The 14,795-nt window shown below is 38.1% G+C and overlaps 1 protein-coding gene across 1 annotated transcript in view; it reads right to left on the bottom strand.

Moving 5' to 3' along the window:
* Positions 1-4,352, bottom strand: part of LOC129102109 (tenascin-like) — a 29,520-nt gene extending 25,168 nt beyond the window's left edge. The window contains exon 1 of the mRNA XM_054612088.1: positions 4,235-4,352. The gene's annotated coding sequence lies outside the window, so the exon portion shown is untranslated. The remainder of the gene's footprint in view (positions 1-4,234) is intronic.
* Positions 4,353-14,795: the final 10,443 nt, after the last annotated feature.

Raw genomic sequence — 14,795 nt, 5'->3', positions numbered from 1 at the left:
TGCAGCAAAAGTTTGACACACAAAGAAGCTTAAAAATATGAGTTCCCGAGCAGGACAAGAAACTAGAAACATGGGAGGAAAAAAATACATTAAGTTGCTCATGTAGGGAAAACAATTCTTTATCCTGGAACAAAATCTCATTCAGCCAACCATCATCCATCATTTAGACAAATCTTTTCATCTGAAAATCTTGCAAAAATGATTGAAAACAGGCCCAAAATCCTCAAAATATAAACACAGCTTTGCCTCCCACAACATTCTCCAATACTAAACCCATCGCTCGTCTACCTTTGACCCCCAAACCACAGAGTCAATGCTGCGTTCATGACATAGAGTTATCTGAATAACAGGTTTCTGAGCTTGTTATAACGTCCACTTAAATCTGACTTAAAGCTGAAACAGACAACCCTAGGAATCTCTAATGCATTTCAGCTGAACGTAGCAAAACTATAACCAGAACTCTGAATATCTTCTTGAATATCAGAACCTATATAGACTTTTAAAGAAACAAACTACAGCCACTTGTTTGAAGTTTATTGACAGAAAGGTTATAGGCGGATTGCTCCTGTGTGTATTCATTTTTTGTTCCAAAATATGAAGGAGCTCGTCAAAGGCTGTGATGAATTTTTCCTGCTAAAGATTTATATTTGGGGAAAAGCACTAAAACAGATTAAGAAGCAGGAATCAAAGGACCTCAATGTGACAAGTTGCAGGATGTTGGCCAACAGTCGACAAGCTGACGGGTCATTTTGTGGTTTTAGGCAGAAAAGGGGAGTTCACCGATGACCTTGACTTTCTATTCCTTCTTCCTTTTTCTGAGTTTTTTTTAATTTGGTCATATTTGGATGACAGGCTACATGATTAATTCCTTAAATCAATTGACAAATACTTTCCATTACCTTGCCTCCTCCCTCTCCTTTTCTCTGCCTGACCTTTCTCTCTGCTCACCAGTATTTTCACACTTCACCTAAGACACCAGATGTTAACCTGAGCTTCACAAGGCCGCGCACATCTGGCGGTAGGTGGGATGAAAGGTAGGTTGTGTTGTAAATCAGAAAAGTTGTCAATATGTTTCTCAACTCCCTCTGGAGCACTTTACAAGACACAGAGACTCAATCATTTGCAAGTCTTTTCGAGGTAAAAAAATAAATCCTATAAAAAGTCCTCAACACATGTTTAAACTGAAGATCCTCTTAAGAGCTACAAAAGTGTCTCGACTTAGCAATTCTATATTTTTAAAACACCTCAAATAGGATTTTTATACACAATGTCATACTGTAGCCATCATGCTTACAGTAAAAAAAAAAAGCCAAGTTAACATCTTTTAAAGTGGACTAAGGGTTGAGCGAGGACATCTCATGCGACTACGGGACATGGGAAGACAGTTTTGGGAGAAAAATTGAAATAAATAAAAACCCTGTTCACTAAGCTATAATCCAGAATTGCTGTAGCTTTAGTGCTCTTCCCTCATGCTGGCAGCGAGAAGGGAACTTTCCCGCGTGGAAAAGAGGAAAAACTGGGAATGTTGGCCCTGGAATGAGGACATCTGTTTTGCTTAGTCAAAGAAACAAAAAAACAAAAAAGGCACTGAGGTTTTTGTTCAGAGTGCAGACAAAAAACTGAAAGTGTGACTTCATGCATTGTCTCCGATCATCTCTGTGCAATCAGCCAGCTGAGGAGCAGCTTCTGGTGACGAGACACAGAAGACCACATCTTCGTTTTCACATCCAGGAGAGCAACACAAGTGCAGCACGTCTGGAGTCTGGACACGCTAATGGAAAACATTTGTGTCTGACGGCGGCGTGTCAGGACTCTGGTCAGCACAGTGAACATTAATCCTGGGCATCTGCTTGCTTTTTCATCCGTTATATATTTAGCATTTGTTTCTTATTTGTCTGATTCTCATTGCATCTGGAACAGCTGGAAATCTTCTAATTAAAAAAGTTAATTTGACTAGTTACTAGCAGATGCATTAGCAGATTGCACATTTCCCCCCACTGCTGAACTGAAGTGTTCCTTAAAGAATAATAAACCTGAGCTTTATGTGTTTCCATGTGAGCCTTAACAGGATGCAGACTTCACTTTCAATCTGCAATCATGGGGTCTCTACTCAATCAAGGAGAAAAGGCTTAAAGATTTGTAAAAGGAGACTTGTTTGTCTTTCTTTGGGATCAGAAATGATTATGGGTAAATGGAAAATTTTACTATTTTGAAAGTGGGCTATTTGTTGCAGTCATTTTTCAAGCAAAAAAATCCCAAACATCTGCTGGTTTCAGCTTCACAAATGGGATGATTTGCTTCTTTTCTTGGGCATACATGTTAGTCAACAGAATATCTTTGGATTTTGGAAAGTGGGTTGGACAAATCAAACTATTTTAATATGTCACCTTAGCCCCTGGGAAATTATGGTGCGCATTTTACAGTTTTCTCACATTTTATTGACAAACCGATCGATTTAAGGTGCCCTGTAGAGTTTTTAAATTTTCTTCCTCATCACATATTTCTAAAGTACTTTTGATTCTGTTTACATCCATGTTTATTAGCGTGCAGTCTTCTTTGTCCCTGCCTCTGTTGGCAGTCATGCTGCAGAGATGTAATGGCCTACACATCATATTCTACACACTTGAGAAAACATCTTGTACAGATTCACGCAAAAATGAACAACGAAAAGACGACCGTATGCCATATAACTTGTTCAGCATTTGAGTCCAAATCACAAATATTCCTATGTTGACAATAAAATATAGAATATCTTCATGTATAAAATGAGAAAAACAATATTAAATGAACATTCCCTTTAATATTATATACATTGCAATTGCAATATGCAGTCAAAATAATCCCAATCTGACATTTCTTTCCAAAACATTCCCCCAGAAAATACTCCTGCACTGGTTAACAACCAAGAAAATAAAAGCAGATTTAAATTAGCCAGAAATTGAACTACTTACAAAACAGCCTTCTGTGCACAGTCGACCTCGTAATCAACACACTTGATTCAAGACAATATGGTCTGACACTGACACAGGACCTGCACAGTTGCCTCATCCTCAAATATACTTATTCAAGTATTCTGCACTGTAAAAATTATATCTAATCTAAATTCAGATTGTCTGAATGAAGACAAAGAGCGAGATGGATTATTCGACCTATAAACCCATCACAACACGTTCATTAACTCTCCCTCTGGCCACAAAAGCTGCACCTCGGTCGCTCAACTGACCCTGAATTCCAACACATTTTCCTACGAGTGATGCTGAGTTATGACCAACCCCCTGGCTCTTTGAGTGAACAGAGGTCACGCAGAGGGGATGAGCCCTGGGGGGATCTAGCTATTAAACCAGCTGTCCCTCCAGCAGAGGTTTGTTTCACGGAGACACCTTTCTCGCTCTGCTGCACACACATCCCAGGACGCCCAGAACATAGCAGAAAGAGGCTATAAAACAACCCCCTACTGTAAAGCTGCAGACGGGAGATGATGCGCACATAAATACAAGTTGTGGGATAAAACAAACAAGGAACTAAATGATTATAATCCTCCTCAGCTGTAACATTCAGACGCTAAAACCACCGTGAGCCAGTCAATTAAGCAGAGCTAATGGACTGAATGGATGAAGTATTTTTTTTTTTCTTCTCCTTGCCCACACTGGCAGACGCTGCCATGCACTTTTCCCTTTAATTTAATCACCATGATGGAAAAATGACACAATGAAAACCGAAATGCATTGCAGAAGGTAAGGTGATGAATCATCAGGCTGCAAAACTTATCCAGAGACAGCAGATACTTGCACACAATATTTGCCTCCATACACGGATGGACGGTTTTATTTCTTATTTTTAGAGTATTGATCTATAACCCGACAAGAATTTGAGAGATTCTTTTGGCACGAAGCAGTCCTGGCCGCTGATCAAAGCTTCCACATGTTCTACTCCCTCAGCAGTCGGTCATCGTCTCTGATCCTGCATTGGCTGCCTGTGTGGGAGTCTGACTGAGGAAGAAGTTGCAGTATACACCAAGAATGTACTTCCAATAAACTATAATCGATGCTTTCTGGTGTAGTAATGGTAGTAGTAACCTGCACTAGACTGCTAGAGAAATACTATTGTATACACCTCTATTAAAAAAGTAATAATTCAAGAAAAATGCACAGGAAAAGTCATGAAAATAGATTTTTTTTGTCACATGAAATCCAGGGCAATTTCTATACATATACACATAAATACATATTCCTACCTGTCACGAGCACTTGCAGACTCCTCCGAGTCTTCACACATTCATTGAAAGCCCCCCCAAAAAGTGATGCTTTGCTCCAGCAAGGTGGCAGCTCTGTCAGTCAGTCCTCCCTCAGCCAGCTTCCTTATCTTCCCTCCACAGCTCAGACTGGAGTTCAGCCTTTTTACTGACAGAGAGAGAGAGAGTGAGAGAGTCAAAATCCAAGGAAAGAGGGAGAGTGAGAGAGTAAATTTCTTTTAAAGTGTGAGGAGTAGTTTAGGTCAGACCCCTATTGCTTAAGCTCCAACCCTTAAATAGCCATAATTTTCCCTCCCTTTGCAGCTTCTCCTCTTCCCTCCCTCTGCTGCAACTAATCCAGGCTGCTGCTGCCTTTTAAATGAGATGCCAGTGTTACTGGGAGTCATGACAGAGCGAGCACTTCTTGTGGTTGTGCAGGAAAAAAATTAGAGGGGGAAGTCAGGGAGAATGAGAGGAAAGTTAAGTCTGAATGTAGACAGCAGACAGACGTTTCCCTTCAATGACTTTGCAATAACGATTTACGCTCGTCTCCTGCACGAATAAAGAACAATCACGGTTAACTTCACTCAAATATATTATATTTGAGGGAAATCCCTGCAAGCAACTACTCCTTATTTCCATACTTCACACTACTCCTTCCCCAGCTCTGTCACAGTGATGGATATCCACAGCAGCTGAAACCACATTTCATTATTATACATGAAAGCATTCTTAATTGAATAAATCTTCGGCCCATTCCCTGATTGAAGAGTTCCAGTGATTATCCAGTTGGTGATGCATTAATGAAAAGCGATGAAAAAAGTGTAGGAGTGGACGTTTAAGAGTGAAGCCAATTTTCTTGATTCCTGGAGGAAATGTTTCCTTGCTCAGACACGGTAACATTCTCAGACATTTAACAGATGGGATGAGCAGGAAACAGACACATTCTCATCCAGCCATCTTGGATTAAAATGAAAGCAGTTATTCCCAAACCGGAGCGTAAACCTGCAAGAAAACCTGGAGCTCAGTTTGGGAAACAGGCACCATACGGACGCAGTTTACACACAGTTTAGAGTTAATATGATTACATGAGGATTAAATCTTCTGTGAGACTGGTTTGGACGTTCACAAATCCTTTAGATTGAGTCAACAATTCAGATTGGATAACAAACTCTATTTCCATCATTGATTTATGTGCTTATATGTGTAATCGATAATTCATTTGGTTTATAAAATGCTAGAAACTTGTAAAGGAATATATGAAATTCCAAAATCCCAAGGTGTTGTTTTTAAGTTGATTGTTTTGACTGACCAACAGTCCCAAACCCAACCATAATTTGTTTGTTATCACATAAAATGAAGATAAGTAAGAAATCCTCAAAATGTCAAAGGTTTTTGCTTAATTGATTAATCAATCGACTGTTACCCGATGACTTTTGCAGCATCAGTTCTTAGCTGTGAATCTTCCATCCAACTTTCATGCATTTTTTGAGATTTCAAGGATCCAAAATGATGTCATTGTGTACAACCAAACCATGAGGTTACCTTATATTTACATTGTGTCATACGACTACAAGACTGGAGGGACTGCCTTCAGCATGGTGCACAAAACAGGCGTGGAAATAAACCTGTAAAATATGTTAAATAAACAGAAATACAATAAGTTTAAAGTGGGCCAATGATGACCAATATCCATCATATCAAAAGTCAGAGCTGAAATGAACAATCGTTTTCATTAGAGAGTATGCTGACGATGATTCGCTGTATTATTTCGATAAATCATTTCATCTTTAAAATGCCAGAAAACACCAGCGCCAAAAACATTAAAAGCCAAGATAACTTCTTCAAATTGTCTTCCCCCCGCAACCAAGACTCAAAATCCCACATATATTCGTTTTACTATCAGATAAGACAAAAACAAGTAGCAAATCCTCACAAAGCTTGGTATTTTTTCCTTGAAAGAAATGATAATAATTAAATGATCAAAATAGCCTTAATTGCCTAATAATTTTAGCACTATTGAAAGTAATTGTTTGATAATAGATAACTATTGATTTGTTTTGCCATTGACTTTTTCCTAATTTTACGAATGTAATGTAATTATGGCTCTTAACAAAATCTTAAATATGTATCAAAATATTTGACCCCCACTTATGCATTCTTGAAGAAAGAACACCTTGTTTTTATAAACAAGAAGAATGAGCATCAAACTAAAACAATAAATCCTGACTAATCTAACGGCACAACAGAGCTAAGTAGATTTGTCACTTTTCATTGCAGGACGGTCGTTTCAGGTAAACGAAGCCACGAGATACAAAGACAACAAGGGTCTCTGCTTTCTTTACTGCGACACAGGAGGTATATGCATGTCTGAGTTCAAGTATGTGATGAAGAGGGTCCACTCACAGAAGAAGGAGGATAAACTCGTAAAAATCTGTCACCGTTCGTTAAATCAAATCCTCTCCTCAGCTTCAGAAGACCCCAGGGATCTGGTCTGAAGGAGGACCCTAAATAATGAGGAACTGTGTGTGGAACCAAGGGAATAGTTCACACTGTTGCCCCCTTTTAAATGTAAGGCTTCACATGTGTTTCATATGCACTACACTGCAATATAACCCATGTGGCTCAGGCAGAAACACATGGAACATTGTTCATGTAGAAGCTATGATTATATGAACACAATCTGAAGAATGTCTGACACCGCTGGAACAAAAACACTGCACAATGACAATGCTAACACGCTGATGTTTAGCAGGTAAAATGTTTACTATGGTCACAATCTTATCTTAGCATTTTAGCATGCTGAGATTGACTAAATAGCTCTAAACACAAAGTTAATCTGCGGTTGATGAGAATTTCATTAGCCTCTCAGGTATTGGGTCATGAACATAAACATAGGGGGTCATCAAAAAAAATGCTAAATTGCAATTCATCCTGTGGGGAGCATGAATATCTAAACCAAATTTCATGGCAGTCCATGCCAAGATATTTTACTCAAAACCACAAATACCGACCTCATGGTGGCGCTAAAAGTGAAGTGAAGGGATCACTGGTGTCGTTACAATTCATTCTCTGAGGACAATGAATATCTGAACCAAATTTCCTGGCAATACATTCAAACATTGTTGATCTTTTATTAAAAACAAAAGCAAATATATCAACCTACCTGGGGGAACTAGAGGACCAGTCTTTGGATTACCAATGACTACGTCAACGTGCACAAAATATTCCAGTTTATGCCCTTATTCCGAAAAGACAATATTCTTACTAAGCGGTTTTATAGTTTCATTAGCGGTTTAGCTGTTTGCTAATGAAACTGAATATTCCACTAGTGCATACTGCATACTTCCATTAACAAAGCCTCCCTCTTTTATCCCCCAAACACCTTCTTGAAAAGGTTAGCAATGCAATATTTGCACATATCCCGGTAATTATCCTCATATTGAGGGGCGGCTGTGGCTCAGTGGAGAGCAGGGTCGTCCTCCAATCAGAGGATCGGCGGTTCGATCCCTGGCTCCGGCAGTCCATGTCGATGTGTCCTTGGGCAAGACACTTAACCCCAAATCGCTCCTGTATGTATGTGTATGAATGTTAGTTAGGGTGCCTGATGGGCAGGTGGCACCTTGCATGGTAGCTCCTGTCATCAGTGTATGAATGGGTGTGAATGGGTGAATGATTAGTAATGTAAAAGCGCTTTGAGTGGTCGGAAGACTAGAAAAGCGCTATACAAGTACAGTCCATTTACCATTTACCATATCCTCCACGTCTCAATCGTCAAAATGCTGCATTGGGAAATCGTAATTAGGTTTCATAAATAACCACATGAAATATTGAATTAGTTGTCCTAATGAGAACAATAATTGAATATTAGTGTGCATATAAACGTTGTCCCTAGGATTCATCCTTTGTGGAACATTTTGCTATAAAAGTTCTACCAATCTAACAGTTATAGTATTTCAGTCTTGACCAAATGGCTGAACCCGACAAGCCAACATATGAATCTTTAGAGCCACACCACTAGCAAAGCAAAAATGTATAAATCTAGCATCCATCAAAGACTATTAGCACCTCTGAATTAAACTCATTGATACCAGGAATAAACAGAGGATCAGCTAATGGTGGTGAAAACGAAAGTATAAAAGTCAAACACCTTCTCGAGTAAATCTGCCTAGCAGATGGTTCTGTGAGGACACTCAGAACGAAACCATCCTCAAACACAAGAGCACCTGTGTTGCTTTAACAAAGTAGGCGTAACAGACACAGTTTGTCTTCAACTTAAATAGGGTCCAGTTCCTTTTATTGAGCTATGATTCATAAGAGAAATATGAGTCTGGTGAAATATTAATGTGGTCTACAGTAAGAAGAAGTTTTTAGCTTCAACATTGCAGAGAGAAGTGATTCAAAGATACCTTAAATAAACAGAAAGCCATCCAAGACTGTAAAATTATAGGAAACTGGTAATTTCGTGGTTAAAGTAGAGCAAAATCAATTACCTGGTCTACAATTTTGATAATCAATTAGTCTTTGTTTCATCTTTAAAACGAAAAAATGCCAACTGGGGTTTTGACAGTTCAAGATCTTTTTTTTTATATAACTAATGTTTTTTCAAGCAAAAAATCTAATAATTCCCCCATCCAAACTTCCTGATTGGAAGGAAAACTCAATTTTTCATTTTTTAACAATAAATTGATTATCTTTAGGTTCATCATAAAGATGTAATTTTTGCCATTTTTCAGTATCTTCCAATGGTTTTATTGACCAATTAATTTATTAATGGAGAAAATAATCAGCAGATTAATTCGATAATGAATACAAAGAATTGGCTTTCACTCAATTCACACGTTATTCAATTCAACTGTTTTTGAGACACTCAGTTTCTTCCTCAACAGACTCAAAGATGACTTTTTTCCTCTTTTTAGTGCACAATAATAATTTTTGTCTCCAAAGCATAAACATTTATTGGTAGTTTATACAATGGCATTCTTTCCTAGAAATGATGGCTGATCCATACAGTTGTGCTGACGTGCTACTTGGTCCAGTCCTCTATAATCTCAACAGGCTGAAACTGGCATAAAGAAAAAGCAAAGAGTCTCCAGTCTGACCTTTGGACAGGGTTATATATACCCATGACCGCAATGGGTCATGGGTAGTTTGGGCTCAACTGCTCACCTAAAATGAATCATGAGGTCGGCAAATGGTTTATTTTTTTCAAACAAAAAAATGTCTTGACTTGTGGGTTTTTTTCCATTTATGGACAAAATATGTGCCAAAAAAAATAAATCTTTATATGTTGTTTGTATGTACAAAATGCCGTTTATATGTAACAACATGGAAAATGCCAATGAAAGGGTCGTTTTTTCATGTAGACATGGATTACAGTGACATATTTACATTGTTACTTACTAAATGTTTAATTATGAAGCTCTATAATTACTGGGTGTTCTTTGCAAGAGGCTTTAATGTAGGAGGTAAATGTACCGTTTGACCTTTTTTTAGGTAAACAGTACAAAACTAAGGGGAAGAAAGAATAGTGAAATAAAGTTTAGATGTTTTGTGTTGTAAAATACCTGAAAATAACTTTTAAATAGTGATAATTTTGTTAAGTGGTGAAGGTTTTTGTTGTATTTGAAAATAAATCGATAGAATTGCACATGCAGTTCCCTCCTAGTAAAAGGAGGCCACCAAGAACTTCCAGTCTCCCTGCATGGTTTAGATTTACTCTTTCATTTCCTTATAATTTATTTAATTGTACTTCTGGGAATGTCTTGTATCATCTTCTGACTTGTGCTTTTCAATCAGCTTCTTTCAGAGTTGTTTGGGGAGTTCCTTCGTCTCCATGTTGGAAGTTTTGCCACAATGCCAAGTCAGCAAAATGTGGATCTTCCATATACTGCAATCATTTTAAAACTGCATTGTGTTGATTTTCACTGAACAATCTATGTGACTTCTAAAACCAATTGGTTCCACTAAAGATGATTTAGGTACAGTACCAGTCAAAAGTTTGGACACACCTTCTCATTCAATGGTTTTTCTTTATTGTTATTTTTTTTCTACATTGTAGATTTATATTGAAGACATCCAAACTATGAAGGAACACATATGGAATTATGTGGTAAACAAACAAATGCTCAACAAACCAGAATATGTTTTATATTTTAGATTCTTCAAAGTAGTTGAATGAGAAGGTGCGTCCAAACTTTTGACTGGTACTGTATATCCTATTACAGGGGGTGAGTTTTGCATTTTATTGTAAGTTTGTAGAGATCTGTTTACACTTTTGACATTCGAGTCTTTTTTAAATAATGACAATAATTATACTCAATGTTGTAAAACGATAAAACACAAAACCTTCCAAGGGCGGTGAATACTTAAAGACTACTAAGACTAAATCTTAGATAAACAGAATGACGTTCTACCATATCTGTTTCTCTAGACTTTTACATTGTGAGGCTTTTTTTCCCAGCACGGGTCACAAGATTTATTATCAACAAACTGTCAGTAACCCATAAACACAGCAACACAGCAAGAAGCTACTTCTTAGATGACATCATTAGTTTTAATGACCTACTATAACACTTTAACCCTGCTGTAAAAGTCAAGACACTTGCATGAAACGTCATCTGCCTACAAACTGGGTTTTTTTTCAGGATTTCAGCTGCTCGGGTTATGTAATGTGGAATAACGGCAGCAAGCTGTTGTTGAAAAGACATTTTTTAAACTACAGAACCAATTAAATACTTCCAAAAGACAAAATAGTGACAGTGAGACTCGGCTGCACTAGAGACACAAAGTGAGATTTAAAGCCATGCATCCTCATCAGTCCAACTCTGAGTCGGCTACGAGCCATGTGCAGACACTGAGCAGACCAGAGATGTCACAGCTAGCACAAACATGAACTAATATGGCTTTGAAGGCCTCACAAATCCCTCTCTGGCCGCTCTGGAGGATGCCTGGAGAGAGCCTCTTGATTGCAGCTACGACTGCAGAGCGGCTTCAACCCAGAAAACCCACAGACGGCAAACTGTGCACGGAGATCCTTTTGTTGTCTCGGTGCGGTAGCTCTAATGAGCTTGTGCGCTTTACAGATTAGAGGATGTGCACTTCCAGGCTTTAGCTGAAGGATTATATTGACACTGGTGAATGATCCGTACTGAATGTGACAATTTGTTACCAGCTGTGTTTGGATGGGTTGAGGTGGAGCTTAATCAAGCACAGGGCGCGATATCCTTAATGAGATCGGTGATCAGTCGTTTGTCACTGCAGTTAATGTCGCGGTGATGAGAAGGATTACAGGACTGCTTCTGTCTATCATGCAGCATGGCACATTTAATTTACATCATAAATGTATTACATAAATCCAGCAGTTTGCATCATTTAGTGGGGCTGGACTCGACTGGACCAAACTAACATGAACACACTTTTGCGGAGAACATATATTTGTAAATTAAAGTTTAAAGTGACATTGTTCATCAGAGGCTGAAGAGACTACAGCCAAATATCCAAACTTCACAGGCCCAATCGTCTCAAATGTGTATATTGTCATATGATATGAGAATATCAATATCACCATTGGACTGGGATTTGGTCATTGTTTGATCCATTTGAAAAATCAATAACTGGTTTGAGCCAGATTGACAAATAATTCCCTTGTTCAAGCTTCTTAATTGGGAGTATAACCCACTTATTTTATTTTTTTTGACAATAAATTGATCAGCTTTAGGTGGTGGACGGAATTAAAACAAAAGAAGAAACGTGAAACAGTTATCTCGACATTTTTCACTATTTTCTGATATTTGATACCAACCAACCAACCAACCAACCGACAATGCCATCCAGATAAATAAATATATTATCTTAATTCATATTATATTCGTTATTCAACATTAAATTGTTCAGATAACCCTGAACAGATTGAAAACACAGCCCCAGCTTCAAAACTACAAAAGGAACGCATGTCTGGCATTGTCGTCGACACAATCCAATTTGTTGAGTTAATGGTTTTATTGAATTGGAGGACAAATTATCATTGTCAATTAAAACAGACAAAGGAATATAAAAGACATGCATCAACTGCATTAGGAAGTCTTTTGTCAGTGCTGCATGCTCCACTGAACTCAGTGTTGTAAAGTGAAGATGTTTGGGGGTAATTAACCACAAAAAGAGAGTCCTTAAATAAAGAGAGAAAATTCTATAGTAGATCAAATCTGGCTCAGACAGAAGTTTAAAATAAAGTCATTACCTTTGGCTGCACTTCCTATGATTACTTGACTAGAAATAACTTTGTAATTTTCACTTCAAACAATGATAAAGCAGAGAATTTCATAGCTCAATTCTGTGAGCTCAATATTATCGTCACATAACACTGAAGCTTGCCAACTCAAGAAACCAATGGAAACATGCATTTCCCCCCTAAACAAATCTTCTTAAGCGTTCAGAACAAGCAATACACATTTTCCCATAATACATCAGGAAAAGCAGAACGGAGCTGTGAATGTGTCGACTCAGATATCATGTTGAACGTTTATGCCAACGTGTCTCTGGTGTTTACAACACTGCATTAGACTGTAATCCTCTCCAGGGTGTTGATGACATTCATGCCAACTGCAATCCTGCTGGTACTCTGTTACTGTTTGGGGAAATTGCCATGGAACAAATCAGCTTCTAACTTTTAAATAACTTGGGCAATTTTAGAATATCCCCCAATGCATTTAAACTAGTGTTTCGTTTTTTTGGGCTTGCGACCATTTAAAGCAAAGCATTGGCTACCACTGTTGCAGGCTCTATATATATCTTTGAGTTGTCTGCCAGATGTTTAATATATATTCAATTTCAATAAAAAATTATTGAATTAAAGTGGTGTGTAGCATAATTGTTTTAAATCTTTTTTCTAGAAAGATTAATCTTCTCTGTATCTCTCAGATGTATCTGGCTAAACTCTAAAAATTAAGGATTGAAGCAGAAAGATTTGTTAGATTAAAACATGTTGTGAATTTTGGAAAATTATTACATGTATCTTTTTTTCCAATACATTTTGACTATTGTGAATTTAACATGCTCTGGAGTTTGGGTTTCCAAATATTTGGAGCACAAATTGCAGCGAAGAAATGCCAAACAAGGTTTAAACTCATGTAAAAACAGAGTCTCTATTACATAGTGTCTTATCTTTGTTGATAGGTATTTTAGACACAATTTAAAAAATAAATACAAATTTAAAAAAATCTGTATCAAGATCAAAAAATACTATCAGCTGATAGTATATCAGATTTTTGGAACATCCAAATATCGATAGCAATATCAGCCCCAATTCAGCATCTTAGATACACCATCTTTTGTATCTTATAAACAAGAATTACGTAAATTACAGGGTGGACATCTTTTCTGGTGGTCAAGAGAAATCCTTCTCTCTAGTTTCTTAATGCACTGTTGATTCTGCCATGACAGAGCTTAATATTGTGGCTCCAAACATGTAATTTGTGGCTATAAAAGCTATAAACTACAGCTAGAAAACTGTCCCGGATAAGTCCAAGTATCACTGGTACTGTCTGCTGAGCTGCAGGGTTTTTTCTAGGCCTGCCTCATTCCATCCAGCTGACATTTCGTCCCACTGTGGGAGATGGCTGGTCTTCACAGAGGCAACTAAGTCTGGCCTTAGTTAGCAGCTACTCAGCGCTTTCATGCACACAGTTGCAGGAACTCGGCGGTCTCAACTTGGACGAGCACAGATGGAAAATGTGTGGGAGCATGAAGGGGATCGTTCTCACTGCTGTGACGTAGGTTTTCACCAAGAAACAGTAATAAAAACCTCTGGTCAGTCTATTAGGAAATGTTAAATGATTGTTAAAAAAAAGAAAAAGTTGAAGTGAAACCCTTTTCCTTACATAAGGCTAATTTCAGGAGTAAATATAGCTCAGTGGAGTGAAATATGGCAGCGCCAACGTACACCAACTGCACCACATTCAACTGGGAACAGACCAGAGGTAAATTATTTCCTCTGCAGATGAGCCGGCTGGCCATCAATAACGGTCAACACGGGCTCTGCTGCATAGAGGGCATAAAGCTAACACCCAGCGTGAATTAAATATACCATGTAGATTAAATACAGTACATTTCAAACTAGACGTCAGGCAGCTTTGAGGCAGCCCTGTGCACCACGTTTCCTCTGCAGAAGACAGGAAGGACAGGGGTGTCTGCAACTGATCATAACCGTTTATGTTGGATAAAAGAAGGTTGGCGATACATAAATGAGATGTTCCGTTAGCTGAAATGAATTAAATTTGGTTCATCTGTGTGTGATGAACAATGGAAACAGAGCATGTGTCCAACGTGGCAAACATTATATTATTCATTGAGATGATATTTTGCAGGAAATGCATCAACTTCAAACATCGTCTGCACCACCATCACCTGCCACGCACACAATTACTAATTTACTGTACAAATACACCGCTTAAGTTAAACTCAGCATCATATTTAACCCGATGAACCCCAAGCAGTTTCGGGGCGTTTTTTTCACTCCTGTCATATTTTCCTCTCCGTGGCCTTGATTTTCACTGCAATATGTACT

This window comes from Anoplopoma fimbria, chromosome 14 (assembly GCF_027596085.1).
Source record: "Anoplopoma fimbria isolate UVic2021 breed Golden Eagle Sablefish chromosome 14, Afim_UVic_2022, whole genome shotgun sequence".
Classification (NCBI taxonomy): Eukaryota; Metazoa; Chordata; class Actinopteri; order Perciformes; family Anoplopomatidae; genus Anoplopoma; species Anoplopoma fimbria.
Note: the sequence above shows the minus strand (reverse complement) of the source record. Positions and strands in the feature narration are given on the sequence as shown.